The 19,953-nt window shown below is 41.4% G+C and overlaps 1 protein-coding gene across 4 annotated transcripts in view; it reads left to right on the top strand.

The window, feature by feature from the left end:
• The window catches only part of KBTBD2 (kelch repeat and BTB domain containing 2), a 52,528-nt gene that overhangs the window by 14,740 nt on the left and 17,835 nt on the right, over window positions 1-19,953 (top strand). For 2 of the 4 annotated variants that reach the window (XM_047694224.1, XM_047694223.1), the window contains exon 1: window positions 16,464-16,940. The exons of 1 other annotated variant lie outside the window; for it this stretch is intronic. The gene's annotated coding sequence lies outside the window, so the exon portion shown is untranslated. Of the gene's footprint in view, window positions 1-16,355; window positions 16,427-16,463; window positions 16,941-19,953 lie in introns of those variants that run through there. One more of the 4 variants, XM_047694227.1, reaches the window with a different exon arrangement.

Here is a 19,953-nt window from a genome sequence, read left to right as displayed (position 1 = left end):
CTGTTCCAGGCGGAAAGCAGGGAGTTGAGAGGGGAAAGGGTAAAAAAGAGCACAGAGGTTACCTACAGCTTCTCTCTGTCATCAGTTTTGCTTTTAAGGAACTTTACTAGAACACCTACCCAACTTCAGATTATACCATTTTGGCTTCCCATGGGTGAAATGTAGTTGTCTTTTAGCTAGGCATATTTCTACTTGAAATAAATTGAGATGCTGTGACTAAGGAAGAAAATGGGTATTAATTAAATTGACAACTAACAATGTCTGCCATACTGCTGCAGGGAAGAGAAAAAGCAGTCATCTACAGATGTGCAAAAGGGTTGCTGGTAGAGTTGAAGGCTGACCTAGAGTGAGGATCAGTAATTTGTATTGTCCCTCATCTGCAGTGGTATGTCACTTGCTCAGTCATACTCAGTTGCATGGGAGAGACATTGAACGACTGTTTGGATCAACGACTGGTTTTGGAAGGCTTGTGGAAAGAAAGGCAAGGATTCAAGAAAGTTCAGTGTAATGGCGAGAAATTAAAGTAATGCATCATACTCATTATACATACCATGCCCTTGCATGACCCTGAACATGATTGCTTTCATAAATTTTCACCCTAGAGTGCACCCTACTTAGTGGCTAGTACTTACTCAGGAAGAAAAGGGAAGTAATGTTGGAAAGGAGCTGAACAACAACAACAAAAAAATTAATGGGGATCTTTCACATGAGAGTGAAAGAGATAGAGGGAGGGGGCTTGTGGTCAGAGAATGAAAAATTTAAATATAGGATTTCAGAGTTGGAGCAGTTGCAAATTGTATAACAAGGTCCATAGGGTGGCCAAGCAGTGGTTTGCTGTAATGCTGTGGAGTGAAAATCATTGACATTGAAAAAGGAAAAGATCAAGGAATCTGGAGTTTTGGATGATTCACCCCTTCCTTCATATGGTATATGGTAGTCATTTCAAGGTTCCTATGTCTTCAGCAAATGTAGTAGAGTGATCCACAAAGTGAAAGAGAGAAGTATCAGAAGATGTTTGTATTTATAATTTTATATTTTTCTTAAAGAGAGCCCCACAATTTTGTAGTATTCAGTCCCCAGAAAACTTTATTTTCCACAAGCTAGTGTCCATGTCTCAGCCCTGGAGTGCACGAAGACTGGGAGAAAGAAGAACACCCTTCTGAGGGCAGCTCAGAATAGGAGGTCCTTGGGAGAAAGCAAAGTTTAGCAACTATTCAGTAAATAGGTTGAAGGATATACTGGGTTGTGATTAGCCAAACAGGACTTCTAAGTCACATCATTGAGAGGGTTGGTAGGTAGGTCATTAGGGAGAAGAACTGGAATGAGAGTGTCCCAGAAATGCCAGCTAACTGGAAACTTTGGATTTGGGGCACTGCAGGAAGATGTCAGGGATGAAATTACCTGATTTTGTACTACTCAGCCCATATTGGTACTATCTGGTCCATAGATATCAACTTGACCTCTGACGTAAGAATGTTTTTGTGCCATTTGTGGCATTTTGTGTGCGATGGGATGTCTGAGGTTAGATGGTGGTTGCTATTTTTGTGTTAAGGTCCAATTAGTGAACTCTGTGTTCTCTGCTTAGGATTCCAAATGGGTATTATTATCATCATCTCTATTTTAAGATGATGACACCTGAGATTCAGGGAGGTTAAGTAATCTGCCCATATATAGGAAGTTGCTATCCTAAACTGAAAGGAGATTGGGCTAAAGCCTTTGGATTCCCAGTTCCAGTGTCTTTTCTGTTGCTTGAGTGGTCCCTGACCTTCTCTTTTTGACAGTCTGACAGTCTCTGTCTCTCATTAAAGTAGTGATTTATACTTTCCCCTCAGCTGACACACTGGATTTTAGATTTTAGAAATGCTAGAGATAAAAAAACATTAAAAAATGAAGAATGCCTTCGATGAACTCAATAGACTGGATGTGGCTGAGGAATTAGTGGATATAACACAAGAGATTTCAAAAAGTGAGAAGCAAAGAAAAGAAAGAATGAAAAAGAACAAAATATTCAAAAACTGCAGGAACACTATAAAAGGTGTAATTTACACGTAATGGGAATACCAGAAGAAGAGACCAAAAAGAACAAAACCTATAACTGAAGCAATAATGACTGAGAATTTTCCCCCAAATTAATGTCAGACAGCAAATCACAGATACAGGAACCTGAGAGAACATCAAGCATGATAAATACCAAAACCAGCCAACCAACCAACCAACCAACAAAAATACTACACCTAGGCATATCATTTTCTGACAGGTTTTTAAAAAGATTTACTTATTTATTTTAGAGAGAGAGATAGCATGGCGGGGGAAGAGAATCTCAAGCAGACTTCCGGCTGAGCAAGGAGCCCATGGGGCTCAATCTCATGACCCCTGAAGATCATGACCTAAGCCAAAACCAAGAGTCAGATGCTCAACCAACTGAGCAACCCAGGTGCCCCTAGGCATTTCATTTTCTTTTTTTTTTCTTAAGATTTTATTTTATTTGAGAGACAGAGAGAGAGTGCCTGTGCATGCACAAGCTGGGGGAGAGGCAGAGGGAGAGAGAGAGAAGCAGGCTCCCCACTGAGCAGGGAGCCCAATTTGGGGCTCAATCCCAAGACCCTGGGAATCATGACCTGAGCTGAAAGCAGATGCTTAACTGATAGAGCCACCCAGGCGCCCCTACTTTCAGTACTTTTATCTTTCATTTTCTGTACTTAGAAAATAATATGCCAGGGAGCCTGGGCGGCTCAGTCAGTTGAGCATCTGCCTTCAGCTTGGGTCATGATCCTGGGGTCCTGGGATGGTCCTGGGATCAAGCCCCACATCGGGCTCCCTGCTCAGTGGGGTGTCTGCTTCTCCCTCTCCCTCTGCCTCTCTCCCTGCTCATGCTGTCTATCTCTCTCCCTTAAAAAAAAAAATCTTGAAAGAAGACAGAGGAGAAAAACATCTTAATGATAGACAAGCAAAGCTAAGGATTATACCCAACTTCTCAGAATCCATGCAAGCAAAAGAGAGTGGAATGAAATATTAAAGTGTTGAGAGAAAAAATTCCACCAACCTGGAAATCTGTACCCCACAAAATTATCCTTCAAAAGTGAAGGGAAATAATGACATTCACATACAAAAATAGAAGGAATTTGAAAGATTTCTTGAAAGAAATGTTAAAAGTTTTTAGAGAAACAGAAAATGATGTAGGTGAAAAATTTGGATCCATATAAAGAAAGGAAGGTTGGGCCTCCTGGGTAGCTCAGTTGATTAGGCATCCAACTTGATTTTGGCTCACATCATGGTATCAGGATTGTGAGACTGAGCCCCACTTGGGCTCTGAACTCAGCGGGGACTCTGCTTAAGACTCTCTCTTTCCGGGGCACCAGGGTGGCTAAGTCGGTTAAGAATCTGCCTTTGGGTCTGGTCATGATCCTGGGATCCTGGGATCCATCCCTGCATTGGGCTCTGCTCAGCAGGGAGCAAACTTCTCCCTTTCCCTCTACCTCTCCCCCTGCTTGTTCTCTCTGTCTCTCAAATAAAAAAATAAACTCTTTTAAAAAAAAGATTCTCTCACCCCCTCTCCTCTGCCTCCCCTGGGTGCTTGCTCTCTTTCAAGTAAATAAATATATTTTTAAAAGATTTTATTTATTTATTTGACAGACAGAGATCACAAGTAGGCAGAGAGGAAGGCTGAGAGAGAGGAAGGGAAGCAGGCTCCCCGCTGAGTAGAGAGCCCGATGCAGGGCTCTATCCCAGGACCCTGGGGTCATGACCTGAGCCGAAGACAGAGGCTTTAACCCACTGAGCCACCCAGGCGCCCCTCAGGTAAATAAATCTTAAAAAAAAAAAAAAAAAAAGGAAAGAAGGAAGGAAGATCATCAGGAGGGAAGGAATATGTGAAAGTAAAATAAAAATGCTCATTTTCTTATTCTTAATAAGAAAATCAATTAAGAATATTGATCTTGATTGATCAACAGATAATAGTTTATTCAAAATAATAATAACAAGGGGCATCTGGGTGGCACAGTTGGTAAAGCATTAGACTCTTGGTTTCCTCTCAGGCTGTGATCTCACTGTTGTGAGATCAAGCCCCTGTAGGGCTCCACACTGGGCCCAGAGTCTGCTTGAGATTCTCTCTCTCCGTCTCTAAAATAAATAAATCTTAAAAAATCATACCAGCAGTGTATTCAAGTATGTGTGTTTATGTGTGTATGTATGTACACACATTTATGTGCATATGTATAAATGGAATGATAGCAATGATAAAAGGGATAGGAAGTAGGAATTAGGAATAGTTTGTTATTATAAAGTACTCGCATTACCAAAGAAGCAGTATTATTTGAAAGTGGTCTTGGATTAGTTGTAAAAGTATATAACAACTTGTAAGGCAACCACCAAAAAGAGTGAAAACAGAAGTACAACTGATATGCTAAGGAAAAAGAGAAAATGGAATCATATAAAATGGTTGATGAAAACCAGTAGGAATGAGTGAAAGACTAACATAGGAACAAAGAATAAGGGCAAGAAGTAGAAAACAGTGGGATGCCTGCTTGGCTCAGTCAGTTAATCATCTGCCTTTGGCTCAGGTCATGATTCCAGTGTCCTGGAATCAAGTGCCTTATCAGGTTCCTTGCTCAACCAGGAGCCTGCCTCTCTCTCTGCCTGCCACTTGCTCTGCTTGTGCTCTTTTTCTGTTTCTCTCTCTCTCTTTGACAAATAAATAAATAAAATCTTTAAGAAAAAGTAGAAAATAGTAATGTATATGGTAGATATTAATTCAACAATATCAGTAATCATTTTGTCGGTGATCTCAATGCATCGATTAAAAGATGCAAGTTATAGTGGATAAAAAAAATAAGACTCAGCTATGTGTTGTCTATAAGAAACTGACTTTAAATATAAAGACACATAGAGATTAACAGTAAGTGGATGGAGAAAAGGTGTACCATACTAACACCAATCAAAAGCAAGTGGGAATAGCCATATTTATTTCAGATACAGCAGACTTCAGAGAAAGAAAAATGGTCAGGGATACAGAGGGGCATTACATAATGATAAAAGGCAAACCATCCTTAACATGTATGTGTGTAACAGCAAAATACAAACTGTGTGAGGCAAAAACTAATAGAACTGTAAGGAGAAATAGATGAATCCACTCTTACAATTGGAGACTTTAATACCCCTCTATCAGAAATGGACAAATCCAGCAGACAGAAAATCAGTAAGGACACAGATAAACTCAACAACATCATCAATCACCTGAATAAAAAGAGCAACTATAGACTACTTTGTTCAACAATAGCAGAATCCACAGTCTGTTCAAATTCATGTAGAACATTATACATAATGGTGAGAAACTTGAAGCTTTCCCACTAATACCTGCTATAAAGCAAGGATATCACCTCTCACCCCCTTCTCAAGACCCTGAGATCATGACCTAAGCCAAAATCAAGAGTCAGCCACTTAACTGACTCAGCCACCCAGGTGTCCCCTACTGTCACTTTTCAATGCCATCCTGGAAGTCCTAGCTAAGCAATAAAATAAGAAAAGGAAATTTAAAATATACTAAATTGGAAAGAAGAAACACAACTGTCTTTGTAGATGACATGATCTTCCATGTAGGAAATATGAAAGAGTGGACATGGAAACTGCTAGAACTACTAAGTGATTATAGCAAGCTTGCAGGATACAAGGTTATTATACAAGAACCAATCACTTTCACATTTACTAGCAATGACAAAGTTCACTCTGAAATTAAAAACACATTACCACTTATATGGGCAATTTCCCAAAATGAAATACTTACATATAAATCTGACAAAATATGTACAAAACTACAAAACTCTAATGAAAGATATCAAAGAATTAAATTAATGGAGAGAAGTTCTAAGAGATAAAAAGACTCAATATTGTCAAGATGTCAGTTCTCTCAAACTTGATCTATAGGTCCAGTCAAAATCCCAGCAAATTATTTCATGGATACCTACAAACTGATCCTTAAGTTCATCTGGAAAGGGAAAGACCCAGAATAGTCAGCCCAATATTAAAGGAGGACAACAAAGTTAGAGAACTGACATTACCTTACTCCAAGATTTATTTATAAAGCTACAATAATCAAGACACTGTGGTATTGGTATTGGCAAACAAATCAATGGAACAGAATAGAGAGCTCACAAATATACCCACATAAATATAGTTAACTAATCTTTGACAAAGGTGCAAAGACAATAAAATGGAGCAAAGATAGTATTTTCAACAAATGATCCTGGAACAACTTAACATCTACATGCAAAAAAAATATATATATATGAATCTAGACACAGACCTTACACTCTTCACAAACATTAACTTAAATAGATCATAGACTTAAATGTAAAATACAAAAGCTATAAAATTCCTAAAAGATAGTGCAAAATGGTATGGTGATTACTTTTTAGATACGACACCAGTGATGTAACCTATGTAAGAAGGAAATAATAAGCTGGACTTCATTAAAATTAAAAACTCTATGAAAGACACCACCAAGTGAATGAAAAGACAACCAGATTGGGAGAAAATATTTGCAAAAGATATATCTGATAAGGGACTGTTACCAAAATATATAAAGAACTCTTAACACTAAGAAAACAAACCTTCCAGTTAAAAAATAGGCTACAGACTTTAACAAGTACCTCACCAAAGAAAATATACAGATGGCAAATAAATGTGAAAATATGCTTTATGTCATTATGTCATTAGGGAATTGCAAATTACAACAACACTGAGATACTACTATATACTATATATAGATATAGATACTACTATACACCTATTAGAATGGTCAAAAGCCTGAACACTGACAACACCAAAGGCTGGAGAGAATGTGGAACAACAGGAACTCTCGTTCATCCCTGGTGGGAATGTAAAAACGGTACAGCTGCTTTGGAGGACAGGGTGGCAGTATCTTATAAAACTAAACATACTCCTACCATATGATCCAGCCAAATTAAAAATGCACATTTTGTCTCTGCCACAGTGATAGTAACAATTTTGCTAAATAAAGTACTAAGGACTCCCATGAGCTTTAGGATTAGAATATTTTCCTTTTAAGCTAGGAAGAATCAAACAAGATGCAGTAGTACTGTATCAAGTTATCTTGTTTTAATTGCACAATAGACCCAGGAAGTAAGCACAATTATTATTTTTCCCATTCTACAGATAAAGAAACTGAGGCTTAGGTAGGTTAGGTAATTTGTCTCAGATCACAGATCTGGTAAGTGACAAAACCAGGCCTATTTTCACTCTTTTCTTTTTAACTTTTTTGGAGTAAAAATGCATAACATGAAATTTGTCATTTTAACCTTTTTAAGCACACAATCCTGTGGCATTAAGTACATTCACAGTGTGGTGCAACCATCACCTCTATCCATATCCAGAACTTCTTTATCATCCCAAACAGAAACTCTCTATCCATTAAATAAGAACCTCACTCTTTCCTCCTACTAGCCCCTGATAGCCATCATTCTATTTTTCTGATTCTTTTTAAAAATTTAAATATTTTATTTATTTATTTGTCAGAGAGAGAGAGAGCGAGAGAGAGAGCGAGCGAGCGCACAAGCAGAGGGAACAGCAGGCAGAGGGAAAGGCAGGCTCCCTGCTGAGCAAGAAGCCTGATGTCCCACATGACATGACCTGAGCCGAAGGCAGACGCTTAACTGACAGCCACCCAGGCTTCCCTAGTTTTCTGTTTCTAAGAATTTGACTGCTCTATATACCTCATGTCAGTGGGATTGTACAATGTTTGCCCTTTTATGTCTAGCTTATTTCAGAACCTAATGTCTTCTAGGTTCTTCCATATTGTAGCATGTGTCAGAGTTTCATATATATATAAACATATAATGTGTTATTTGTTTTAGGGGTACAGGTCTGTGAATCATCAGGCTTACACAATTCACAGCACTCGCAATAGCACATACCTTCCCCAATGTCTATCACCCAGCCACCCCATCCCTCCACCCCCCTAACCTTCAGCAACCCTTGGTTTGTTTCCTGGGATTGAGAGTCTCTTATGGGGTCTCCCTCTCTGGTTTCATCCCATTTCAGTTTTTTCTCTCTTCCCCCATGATCCTCTGCCTTGTTTCTCAAATTCCACATATCAGTGAGATCATATGATAATTGTCTTTTTCTAACTGACTTATTTCGCTTAGCATCATACCCTCCAGTTCCATCCACATCATTGCAACTGGCAAGATTTCATTTTTAATGGCTGTGTAATATTCCTGTGTGTGTGTGTGTGTGTGTGTGTGTGTGTGTGTGTACCACATCTTCTTTATCCATTCATCTGCCAATGGACATCTAGGCTCTTAACATAGTTTGGCTATTGTGGGAATTGCTGCTATAAACTTTGTGGTGCGGGTGCCCCTTCAGATCACTACATTTGTATCTATGGGATAAATAACCAATAGTACAATTGCTGGATAATAGGGTAGCTCCATTTTCAACTTTTTGAGGAACCTCCATACCATTTTCAAGAGTGGCTACAACAGCTTGCATTCCCATCAACAGTATAGGAGGGTTCCCCTCTCTCTGCATCCTCACCAACATCTGTGATTTCCTGACTTGTTATTTTAGCCATTCAGTTTCCTTCTTTTTAAAGGCTGAATAATATTCCATTCCATTGCAATAATATTCCAATGTTATATGTATGAAAAATATTCTAATATGTATTATGACATTTTGTTTATTCATCCATTGATGGACATTTGTTTTTACCTTTTGACTATTATGAATAATGTCTTTATGTACATGGGTGTAAAATATTTGCTTGAGTTCCTGCTTTCAGTTCTTTTGGGTATATACCTGGGAGTGGAATTGGTGGATCATATGGCAACTTTATATTTAACATGTGGAAATGTTAAACATTTCAACAAATGTTACTTATTAAATGATAGTGTGCTAGGCATTTTATTATGTTGTCTTGAATCCTTGTACAATCCTAAGGTACAGTATCCCCAAGTTTTTTTGTGAAGAAATAGGTTCAGAGAGGTTAAATAACTTGCCAGGATAACACAGCTATTGAATGGCTACTTAAAGATACAATCCAGCCCCGTGCTCTTCTGAAGGACTCTCTCATTGCCTGCATTGGTCTCATGGGTTGATTGTGTTTGTGGCAGACATTATTGGTGGTCTTACCAGTGGGCTGAAACACATTTTCCTTGCTAAATGAACCCTGATTTTGTCCAGATAAAGAAAAGCAATATGGTCAGAGAATGTGGGACTTTTCCCCTTCTAACCCAACGAATGACTGGAAACCAATTACAGCAATCTCATTTCCTGCCAAGAAGATGTGAGAGGAACTTTGCTGAACATTTTGGGAAATATTTTTATCTGATAACCCAAGAGAAGAGAAAAGAAATATCACCTCTTCTTCCTTCTGGTTCATACTGCTGAGAAAATGTGGTAGTTCCTAATAACTGAAGTGATACAAGGATGCAACTGGCTAGGAGGAAAGAAGGCCAAAAAACAGAGTAAAGATCATAGAAAGACTCTGGTTCCAGACAATCTAGATTTTTTATTTTTATTTTTTAAAAAAGATTTTATTTATTTATTTGAGACAGAGAGTGAAAGAGAGAGAGAGAGAAAAAGAAACCCAGCTGGGCGGGGAGAGGGAGAAGCAGACTCCCTGCTGAGCAGGGAGCCCTACCTGGGGCTCCACAAGAGGCTTGATCCTAGGACCTTGAGATCATGACCTGAGCTGAACGCAGATGCTTAACCGACTAAGCCACTCAAGTGCCCTCAGACAGCCTAGATTTTTTATTTTTTTTTTTTTTACAGAGAGAGAGATCACAAGTAGACGGAGAGGCAGGCAGAGAGAGAGAGAGAGGGAAGCAGGCCCCCTGCTGAGCAGAGAGCCCGATGCGGGACTCGATCCCAGGACCCTGAGATCATGACCTGAGCCGAAGGCAGCGGCTTAACCCACTGAGCCACCCAGGCGCCCGACAGCCTAGATTTTAATCCTAACTCTGCTGGCTTATTAGTAGTATGATTTAGAGTGAGTTAATTCATTTCTCTGTGCTTCAGTCACTTCTACTGTAAAGTGGAGACAATAGCAAACTCATTGAGTTGTTGTAAGGACTAAATGAGTTAATATGTATGAAGTACTCATCCAGCAAGTGTTACTTGTTGTTGTTATTATTATTGTTGTTGCAAAACAAAGTCCTTGGACACTCAGAGGCTGGTAGACGTATAATCCCTGGAGTGGGATTCACAATTATTAACAGCCTACCTTGCTTTCCTCTGGTAATACACAAGCTACTCAGGTACCATTTTGACTTTTTGGAACATGGCTACTTTTGCATTGTCTATACAACCTTTCATATTATCCTTCTATAACACAAAAGAAATTACTGTCTGCTGATAATTTTCCATTTCCTCTAGGATAGAGTCCAAGCATAACATATGAGACCCTTCGTGATCTGTATCTATCTCTTGTTTTCCTCTCTAGATAGCCTGTCATTCCCCACATTTACTCCGTGTTTCAGTCATGGCCAAAGACCTCATTCATTTAACAAATAGTTATGCATGCCTAGACAAGAACTGTGTAAGGCACTGGAGAATCAAGATATAAAAGTACTTTCTGCCTTCATGGAGCTTACATTATAAAAACATTTAGTTACGGGTTGCCTGGGTGGCTTAGTCAGTTAAGCCGCTGCCTTTGGCTCAGATCATGATCCCAGGGTCCTGGGGAGTCTGTCTACTTGCTCAGCGGGGAGCCTGCTTCACCCTCTCCCTCGGCATGAAGTTCCCCCTGCTTGTGCTCACACATTCTCTCTGTCAAATGAATGAATAAAGTATTTTTAAAAACTCAAACATTTAGTTACAATCATCACAAGGGTTATGAGATAAAAAGTGCTGTATGCAATAAACACATATAATAGTGAAACCTATCAGAGCTCATTTAAGCCTCTATGACTTGACCCATGCTGTTCCTCTGCTTGATCCCTTCTTTTTCCAACTGCCCTGCTCCACTTTTTCTGAGAAGCCTTTCTTGTTCTTCTGATGGACTCTCATAACACACATTGCTTTCACATATTGAAAGTATATTGCTTTCACAGAATTTATCCCACTGGTGGTTTGCTTGGGTCTTTTTGTCCATCATTTCTCTATGTGTCTTTTATCTCTGTACCCCAGGGCACTAAAATAAATCTTTGTTGAGTGAATGGTATCCACTTTAAAAAACTTTTTATTTTGAAGTAATTATAGACTCAGAAGAAGTTGTAGAAATAATACAAAGTTCCTTGAGTACTGATCACCTAAGTTCCCCCAGAGGTAATATTTTACATAACTATGTAAATTATCAAAAGTAGGAGATTGACACTGGCACAATGAAATTAACTAGACTATAGACCTTACTCAGATTTTATCACTTTTGTATACATTAGTTTTAAGTAGGTATTATATATAGCTCTAGTAAATGTTATTGTATATATTGATTTGTGATTATAGCACAATCAAGATATTGAACTGTTCTGTTACCATAGAGAACTCCCTTGTTCTACCCCATAATAATGATGTCCATTTTAACTATTTTTCTCTGTATTATTACAGGGAAGCAAGAGGGAGAGGATATATTGCATAATAGCTCTGGAATGCACTGTCCCCTTCAGAGATGGCCCTGAGAACTTCCTCCCCCAAATCCAAGATTTTTAAATAGGTTAGAATGTTAAAATTAACAATAATGTTTTAGATTATTTTAGATTATTTATTATTTTAGATTATTATGATTTATAACATTCAGAAATGGTTAAGCACAGAAAAGACTCACATTTAGAAAATTTATAGTTGCATCTTTTCTTTTTCCAAGAAGTATTTGTTTTCTTTTCTAGAATCATGACAATGTTTCAAATCCAGTCTTAGGAAGATACTGTTTCATGGTTTTGGGCATTTAATTAAAAGAAAATGCCTTGTTAACTAAAAAGGAGAGCTTGAAGCAATGTCATATGCCTAGTTTTGGATATAGATCACGGGGGAGCTGCTGTACATTGCAGAAAAGTTAATGTAATCGCTAGAAAATACTATTTATGATCTCCCTAAAGTAGACACTGTTAACTAGTTGTGATTGTTCAGCTTCCAAACTGAGGGGCAAGATCTGTAAAAAAAAAAAAAAAAAAAAAAAAAAAATGAAGGTGGTGTTGATGCTAATAATGCCAAGCACATTATAATTGTTCTATAATAACAGCATAGACAGAAAGCTAAACAAGGAGTCAGCGTTCTCTGACTGCAGCAACCCCCCCCCCCAGCCCTTTTTAAAGATTTATTTATATATCTTAGAGTGTGCTAGAGAGTGGGGGGTGGAAGGGAGAGGGAGAGAGAATCTCAAGCAGACTCCCTGCTGAATGTGGAGCCCACTGTGGGACTCTTCTTATGACCCTGAGATCATGACTTGAGCAGAAATCAAGAGTTAGAGACCTAACTGACTGAGCCACCCAGGTACCACTGTCTCTTCTTCTTGCTCAAATCTCCTCTGAGGCTTTTAAAGGGGGTAGTAACCTTGAAGGAAAAATAGCAAACAAATAGAAATATTTAAGGATAAAATGTTCAACCTGTTCCTTTTCTAGTTAAGACAACCAAAAGACTGGACTTCTAGCCTTAATTCAGCCTGCTAGCTCTCAATGTTTGTTTGTTTTAAATAATTTTATTTATTTATTAAGTAGGCTCCATGCCCAACATGGGGCTTGAATTCATGACCCTGAGATCAAGAGTCACATGCTCTACCAATTGAGTCAGCCAGGGGCCCCAGCTCTCAGTGTTTTAAATGTTAATACTGGGGGCACCTGGGTGGCTCAGGGGGTTAAAGCCTCTGCCTTCAGCTCGAGTCATGATCCCAGGATCCTGGGATTGATCCCCACATCGGGCTCTCTGCTCAGTGGGGAGCCTGCTTCCTCCTCTCTCTCTGCCTGCCTCTCTGCCTATTTGTGATCTCTGTCAAATAAATAAATAAAATCTTTTTAAAAATGTTAAAACTGATGCTTCAAGTATTAATGAACTCGCAGACTGCTATTTGTCTGATCCAGCATCCATTCCCAATGCTTTTCTGTCTTACAACTTTGAATTAGAGCTTGGAAAAACTTAGGTCTGCATAGCTGCATTTGGCCAAATTATGGTTCTAGACGTTGAGATGCATATGGAAGTCTGCTGAGTTGGGATATGAGGTGCTGTCTTGAGAAGACTTCTACTTTTTGAAAAAATAAAAATAAGCATAGATGGGTTAGGCCACTCCTTTCCCTATCTTCCTGTCTTCAGTAAAGTATGAAGGCTAAAACTTCTGTGGCCATCCTGCAACCATGAGAAATGTAAAAAAAAAATCACAGAGGGGCGCCTGGATGGCTCAGTGGGTTAAGCCGCTGCCTTCGGCTCAGGTCATGGTCTCAGAGTCCTGGGATCGAGCCCCACATCAGGCTCTCTGCTCGGCAGGGAGCCTGCTTCCTCCTCTCTCTCTCTGCCTGCCTCTCTGCCTACTTGTGATCTCTCTGTCGAATAAATAAATAGAATCTTTAAAAAAACAAAAAACAAAAAAAAATCACAGAAATTATGGCTCTGCTGTTTTTGAGCTGTTGAAACCAGGGTAGCTGACTATGTATAGACTTATGTGACCAAATAGTTTCTTACTTAAGTAGTTAATGCGATGAAATTTTTTATTTGCAGTCAAATGCATCCCTAACTGTACAGCTATTAAAATGGCACCTTTTTAGTCTTCTCTTTCATCCTCACAATTAGCTACACTTTTGTAGTGACTGATATAACTGTCTAATCACCCCAACTAGAAAACTCAGCCACACCTCACTTCTTATTTTCCCTTATCCTCTTATTAACCAAGTCTTGCTTATTTTATTTAGCTAGTTTCTTCTTCTTCTTCTTCTTCTTCTTCTTCTTCTTCTTCTTCTTCTTCTTCTTCTTCTTCTTCTTCTTTTTTAAGATTTTATTTATCTGAGAGAGAGAGAGAACGTGCACAGCGGGATGGAGGGGCAGAGGGAGAGAGAGAAGCAGAGTCCCTGCTGAGCAGGGGGATGGACTTGGGGCTTAATCCCAGGACACTGGTATGGTGACCTGAGCTAAAGGCAGATGCTTAACTGACTGATGCTTAACCCTGGCCACCCAGGGGCCCCATCTAGCTAGTTTCAAATCCATCTCTGCTTCACTATTCTCACTGCCACTGAGTTTGGACACTCTCTCCATCTTCTGTCTGGGCTATTAACAGCTTCCTAACTAGTTTCCCTACTTCCAGTCTGATTACCCATCACGCTTCAGAATGATTTTTCTAAAATTTTATCAAGATACTCTGCTTAAAAATCATAAATTGCTCTTTTGTCTACAGGATGAAACACAAACTCTTTTCTTTTTTATTATTTATTTATTTTTAAATTAACATATAATGTGTTGGGGGTGCCTGGGTGGCTCAATGGGTTAAAGCCTCTGCCTTCGGCTGAGGTCATGATCCCAGGGTCCTGGAATCGAGCCCCGCCTTATTGGGCTCTCTGCTTAGCAGGGACCCTGCTTCCCTTCCTCTCTCTCTGCCTGCCTCTGCCTACTTGGGATCTCTGTCTGTTAAATAAAAGAAAATCTTAAACAAAACAAAACATATAATGTATTATTAGCCCCAGGGGTACAGGTCTGTGAATCGTCAGGCTTATATACTTCACAGCACTCACCATAGCACATTCTTTTCTTCTTTTTTAAATATTTTATTTATTTTATTTTCTAACATTTACTTATTTATTTATTTGACAGAGAAAGAGCGAGAGAGGGAATACAAGCAGGGGGAGTGACAGAGGGAGAAGTAGGCTCCCTGCTGAACAGGAACCTGATGAAGGGCTCAAACCCACCTGGGATCATGACCTGAGCTGAAGGCAGACGCTTAACGACTGAGCCACCCAGGTGCCCCTATTTATTTATTTTTTAAAAAATATTTTATTTATTTATGTCAGAGAGAGCACAAGCCGGAGGGATAAAGGGAGAGGGAGAAAGAATCTCAAGCTAACTCCAGGGTCAGCATGGAGCCCAATGTGGGCTACATCTCATGACCCTGATATCATGACCTGAGCCCAACCAACAGTTGGTCAGTTAACCCACTGCACCATGCAGGCACCACAACACAAACTCTTACCAAAGGTATCATTTGTGGTTTGTGCCTTCTTGTTCAGACTTTGCATCTCCAGGGTCCAATCTGGCACAGAGTAGGTGCTCAAATGTGTTAAATGACTGAATCTTTTATATAGCTTCTCTGCTGTTTAATATCAAACCACTTAAGCATTTAACCAGACTAAGCAGAATGATACCATACCTGGCACTCAATATTGTTGAATGAACCTATTTTCTAAACCCGTCTGTAAAATCCTTTACCAGTATTCCCAAATACACACATCTTGGCGTACATTCAGTTGATCTAACCTAGCCTACAGGAAGAGGCTCTTTGGTAACTAAAGGCTTTTAGTTTATAATTAGTCATGTACATATTCCAGATTGGGTTTGTGTAAATTACAAAGGTAGGTGAGGTCTGTGTGGGCATTCCTGACAATTTTGCATCCATGAATAACTTCTATCAAATGAGAGAGCAAATCTACAACTTTCTGCTTGCTAGCAAGCTGTACCAAGTTAACCAAACCAGCGTGGGCCACAGCCATCTGCTGCTACAAAGGCTTAAGCTTGTGAAGCTGAAGGCGCTCCTTTGGAACTTGCTGGGGTAGGGTGGGGTGGGGTGGAGTGGGGGGAGCAGGTAGCCACCGCATTGCAGCACAAACCTATCCGAGGGATTCATATAGAGCTGCTTCCCTCCTCACCCTGACAACGGTTTCCTCCACTGAACCGCGGGCCCTTTCAGGTGCTGCTGTGAGATTTTCCTTGGCCTTGAAAGACCTGGACAGAAGCCTTTCTAGATGAGATCGGGAAAGCCGACCCTGCTCTGAAAGTGGAAGGCGCATTTTGGAGAGCAGGGACTTAGGAGACAAAGCCCATTCAGTCAACCTCCCAATGTCTCTCTTCTTCCCGTGGTCTGACGTCTAGTCTTCCTCTTTCCCTATTCCTGACGTCTAGTCTTCCTCTTTCCCTATTCCTGACCCAACCTGAACATTTCTGTATTTCAAAGGGGGGGAAACAGCCTATGGCATAAAATTTCGTGCTTTGGTGTCTGGGTTTCCTAGCACCGAATTTCTCGGGCCTCTCCCTGTGGCAGGCCAAGCCTAAAACCTCCGGCGTCCCAGGGCCGCGGGTCTCAGGGACGACCACCACGCCGCGCACGCGCCCTCAGCGGGCTATCGGCTGACCTTCTCCGGGAAACCCCTCCAAAAGCGCCTCCGCGTCACCTCGCACCGCCTCCTCCCTTCCTCCCTTTTCCGCTTCCTTTTTCGCGCTTGCGCGGACCCAATTGTTTTGGCTTTCCGGTGGGATCCAGCAAAGGAAAAGGGCGGGGGAAGCTAGGGTAAGGGCGGGAGAACGGGGAGGGGTATCCTCAAGAACCCGGGAAACTGCAAAACTGCCGCATGTGCCGCTGGGCGGGCGCGAGCGGCGGGAATTGAAACCTGGCGAAGGCTGCCTCACGGTCCGCTGGTCGCGCGTTCCCGGGCCGCGGAAGGGGCCCGCGAAGGGGGCGAGCGCGCGCCGCAGGGGCGGGGCGGGAGCGGCGAGCCGGGCGTCTCGCGGCCCGGCGGCTCCCGGGGGAGGAGTCTGGCGGTGGTCGGGCCCTGAGGAGCGTGCGGCGGCGCCCGCAGAGGACGCTGCTTTCCGCGCAGGACGGGCCGACAGAGGGAGGGCGCGAGGGGAAGCCGGAAGGAAGACGAGGCGGCGGCGCCAGGCTTCCTCGGGGGAGGCGGAGGCGAGACCCCGGCCCTGGCCTGGGCGGGAGGGCCACGCCCCCGCCGCCGCGCCCGAGGGGCCCAGTGTTTTCGGGGTCGCCGGCCGCACCGGATCCCAATCTTCCGGACCTGGGGACACGGGTGAGCAGGCGTCGCCAGCGCCGGGCGAGAGGGAGGGGCGGGCGGGGAGAGCCCGCGAAGACCTGTGGAGGAATTGGGGAAGGAGGGCAGCGGTGGGAGGGGGCTCGGCCCTTTGTGGCTCCGTGGGCGGGGGGGGGGTGCAGGGGGCGGTGGCGGCATCTTTCAAACCCGAGACGTTTCCGCCGCGGGCGGGGGAGGGGCGCGGGCAGCCGGCGCCGCCCTCCGCACCCTGTGGCGGCCCCTCCGCAGCCCGGCGCCGGGCCGGTGTGTGGGGCTGGGGCGGCGGGGTGCACCGCTCGCGGGGGCGTTTCCGGCCCCGGGCCCCCGGGCGGCGCCCTGGCCCCTGTTGCCGCCCGCCCTTGCCAAAATAAAGCTGTTTCCCTTAACGCCTCGCGACGGGTTTGCGAGATGGTGGGCCAGGGAAGGGCAAGCCCTTTCTTAGATTTTTTTTTTTCTTTACCGGTGCATCTGAAGTAAGCAAGAGATGTGTAGATTAACAGAGAGCCCATTAGGATCTGACGATTTTTAAAAAGAAGAAGCTGCCCTTTGAAACAAAATTGTGTACGTGTTTACTTCAGACTGTGAAATCGTTAACTTACTTGAACTCGACCACCTCCCTCTCCCCATGAATTGACAAACCATTAAGTATAAGAATATTCCTTGGTTTGACTTGAAGCAGTTATTCTGAGTTAACGTCTTCCCCTCCCTCGCCCCCCCCCGTCCCCGCAGTTTAGCTATCGTAGGTCTTGTTTTACAGCGACCTCAAAGGGAGAGGAATGAATACACACTTCATGGGCTACAGACCCTTAGATTGTCCGTTACCTCTGGTCCCTTCACGTAAAAATGGAAAACCCAAAATGTAAAATGAACTTTAAAAGGGCATGTTTGTATATAGTGTTTATCTTCTATATCACTCAGCCTTATAAAAATGTAGGGTACAAGGCTGGTCACGTGTTGTTTATACATGAATCTGTACATCTGGCTCACTGAGCATTCAGGCATTCAGAAACAAAACCTTATCAGCAATGTGGTGTGACCAAAATTGTGTTTTCTTCTATTGAGGCAGCTAATAGGGTGGAATTTTTTTTCTCCTTCCCTCTGAATTGTGAGTTTTTGCCTGAATTTGGGTAATAATGGACTTCAAATCTCTTGCGATTGTGACTTATTTTAGTTAGCCTTTGGTAACTTTTTTTTTTTTTTTTCCAGAAGGATTTTCTTTTCCCCTGACCTAAAGTAAATTTAGAAGTCAAACCAGTCTTTTGTTTTCTTGTCTTGAAATGTGAAATTTTGCTGTTCTTTTCATCTGGCAGCTAACTAATGTTAAGCTTACTTCTTCACTTTCACCTTTCGTTGGTCTAAGTGCTAATTGAAACCCCTTTAGTTTGGGTACTGAAATCCTCAAGTGTGTGGGTAGACTGTATAGTACTATGACATTTCTGTTGAGCATCCCTTATAGTCCTCACTTTTCCACGTAGTGCTGTTTCCTCTACACGGAGTTTTGTAGGAAGAGTTCAAAGTGTTGTAACTCTTCTCCCCTTTTTGTTTGCTGTTATAGGAAGTGTAAAGTCTGTTAACTTTATTCATGGGGCCTATGAGGAGGAGGGTGGGAATAGCTGTGTAATAGTTCCTAAGCCCACACAATTCTGTAGATTTTCTTTCTCCTAGTTAATGGAAATAATGAGCTATTCCATAAGAATCAAATATTGAACAGTGAATTCCTAGAAGTTTGAACGTAATCTGAAAAGCCAAAAGATTTTACACATTTATTTAGACGAGTTGTTTTTCTTATTGCCTAGCTTCCTAAGATTGGGGAAAAAGGATTTGTCCTACAGTCATAAAACACATGAATGAAAATGTCGAACTTCATTATATCTCGGTCTTATCGTTTTCAGTTTTGTGGAGTTTGAATAGAACAGGTAGTATTTGAGTATTAGAAATGACAGGTTGAGGTTACCTGGCTGGCTCATTTCGTTAAGCGACTGCCTTCCCTCAGGTCATGATCCTGGAGTCCTGGAATCCAGTTCTCCTATGGGGCTCCCTGCTCAGTGGGGAGTCTACTTATCTCTCTTATCTTCCCTCCCCATGCTCTGTCTCTCATTCTCTCTCTCAAATAAATAAAATCTAAAAAAAAAAAAAAAAAAAGAAATGACAGGTTGATTACAAGTAATTTTTTAAATATTTGAAGATTATACCTGGTTCCCTTGCCAGGAATTTGCAGTACCTAGATTTCCTCAGTGTGAGAAGAAGGGATTGTTGTGGATTTGGAGAAAATGTAATTTAATGAGAGAAGCTTTTAAAATTCTTGGCTTTCTTTGCTCTACTTCCATACCTCTGACAAGTGGTGACATGTAGTAGCTTCCATGGTAGGCAAAGGATTCTAAATTCTAAATATTCCTCAGTTTACTTTTTTTCCCCCCCTTCGGAAGAAACTGAGAAACTTTAGTAGTCATAATCATTGTTAACTGACTGTACCCTTAATGACTACACCAGTATGTTTGAATATCTGGGAAATATTTTCTTCTGCTGTTGTGATTGAAAAAAATAATTGATTTGGTGGAAAATGAAATCCCAGTGAGAATGTTAAGGTCAGTTTTGCTTTGGTCTACATTTCTCTAGTTTTCTTAAGTCATTGCAGAGCTGAAGAAAGAACGAAAAGCAATATCCAAAATAAAAGGACATACTATAATCATAGGATTATTCTGTCACGGGTGGCATCTCCTTTATGGTCTTGTATAATATTTTTGAAGTGAAATAACTTACTGATCATAATGTAGTACAGAAGCTTATACCTCTGATCTGAATTTACTTGATGGAGCCCTATAGAGTTTTCATTGTGGTCGGAAATGAAGAACATAGGAATAGACCTGAGGTCTGATACTTGGTTAGAGTAGGGTAAGCTATACTGACATTTACCAAACTTGATAAATTCTTCAAAAGGCAAGGTGTTTGTTTTTTAATAGATGTTTGTCACAGCTCCAAAAAATTCTGTGTAGTGGTTGACCATCATTCTAAA

The sequence above is a fragment of the Lutra lutra genome, chromosome 11, assembly GCF_902655055.1.
Source record: "Lutra lutra chromosome 11, mLutLut1.2, whole genome shotgun sequence".
NCBI lineage: Eukaryota > Metazoa > Chordata > Mammalia > Carnivora > Mustelidae > Lutra > Lutra lutra.
This window is presented reverse-complemented; position numbering and strand designations above follow the sequence as displayed.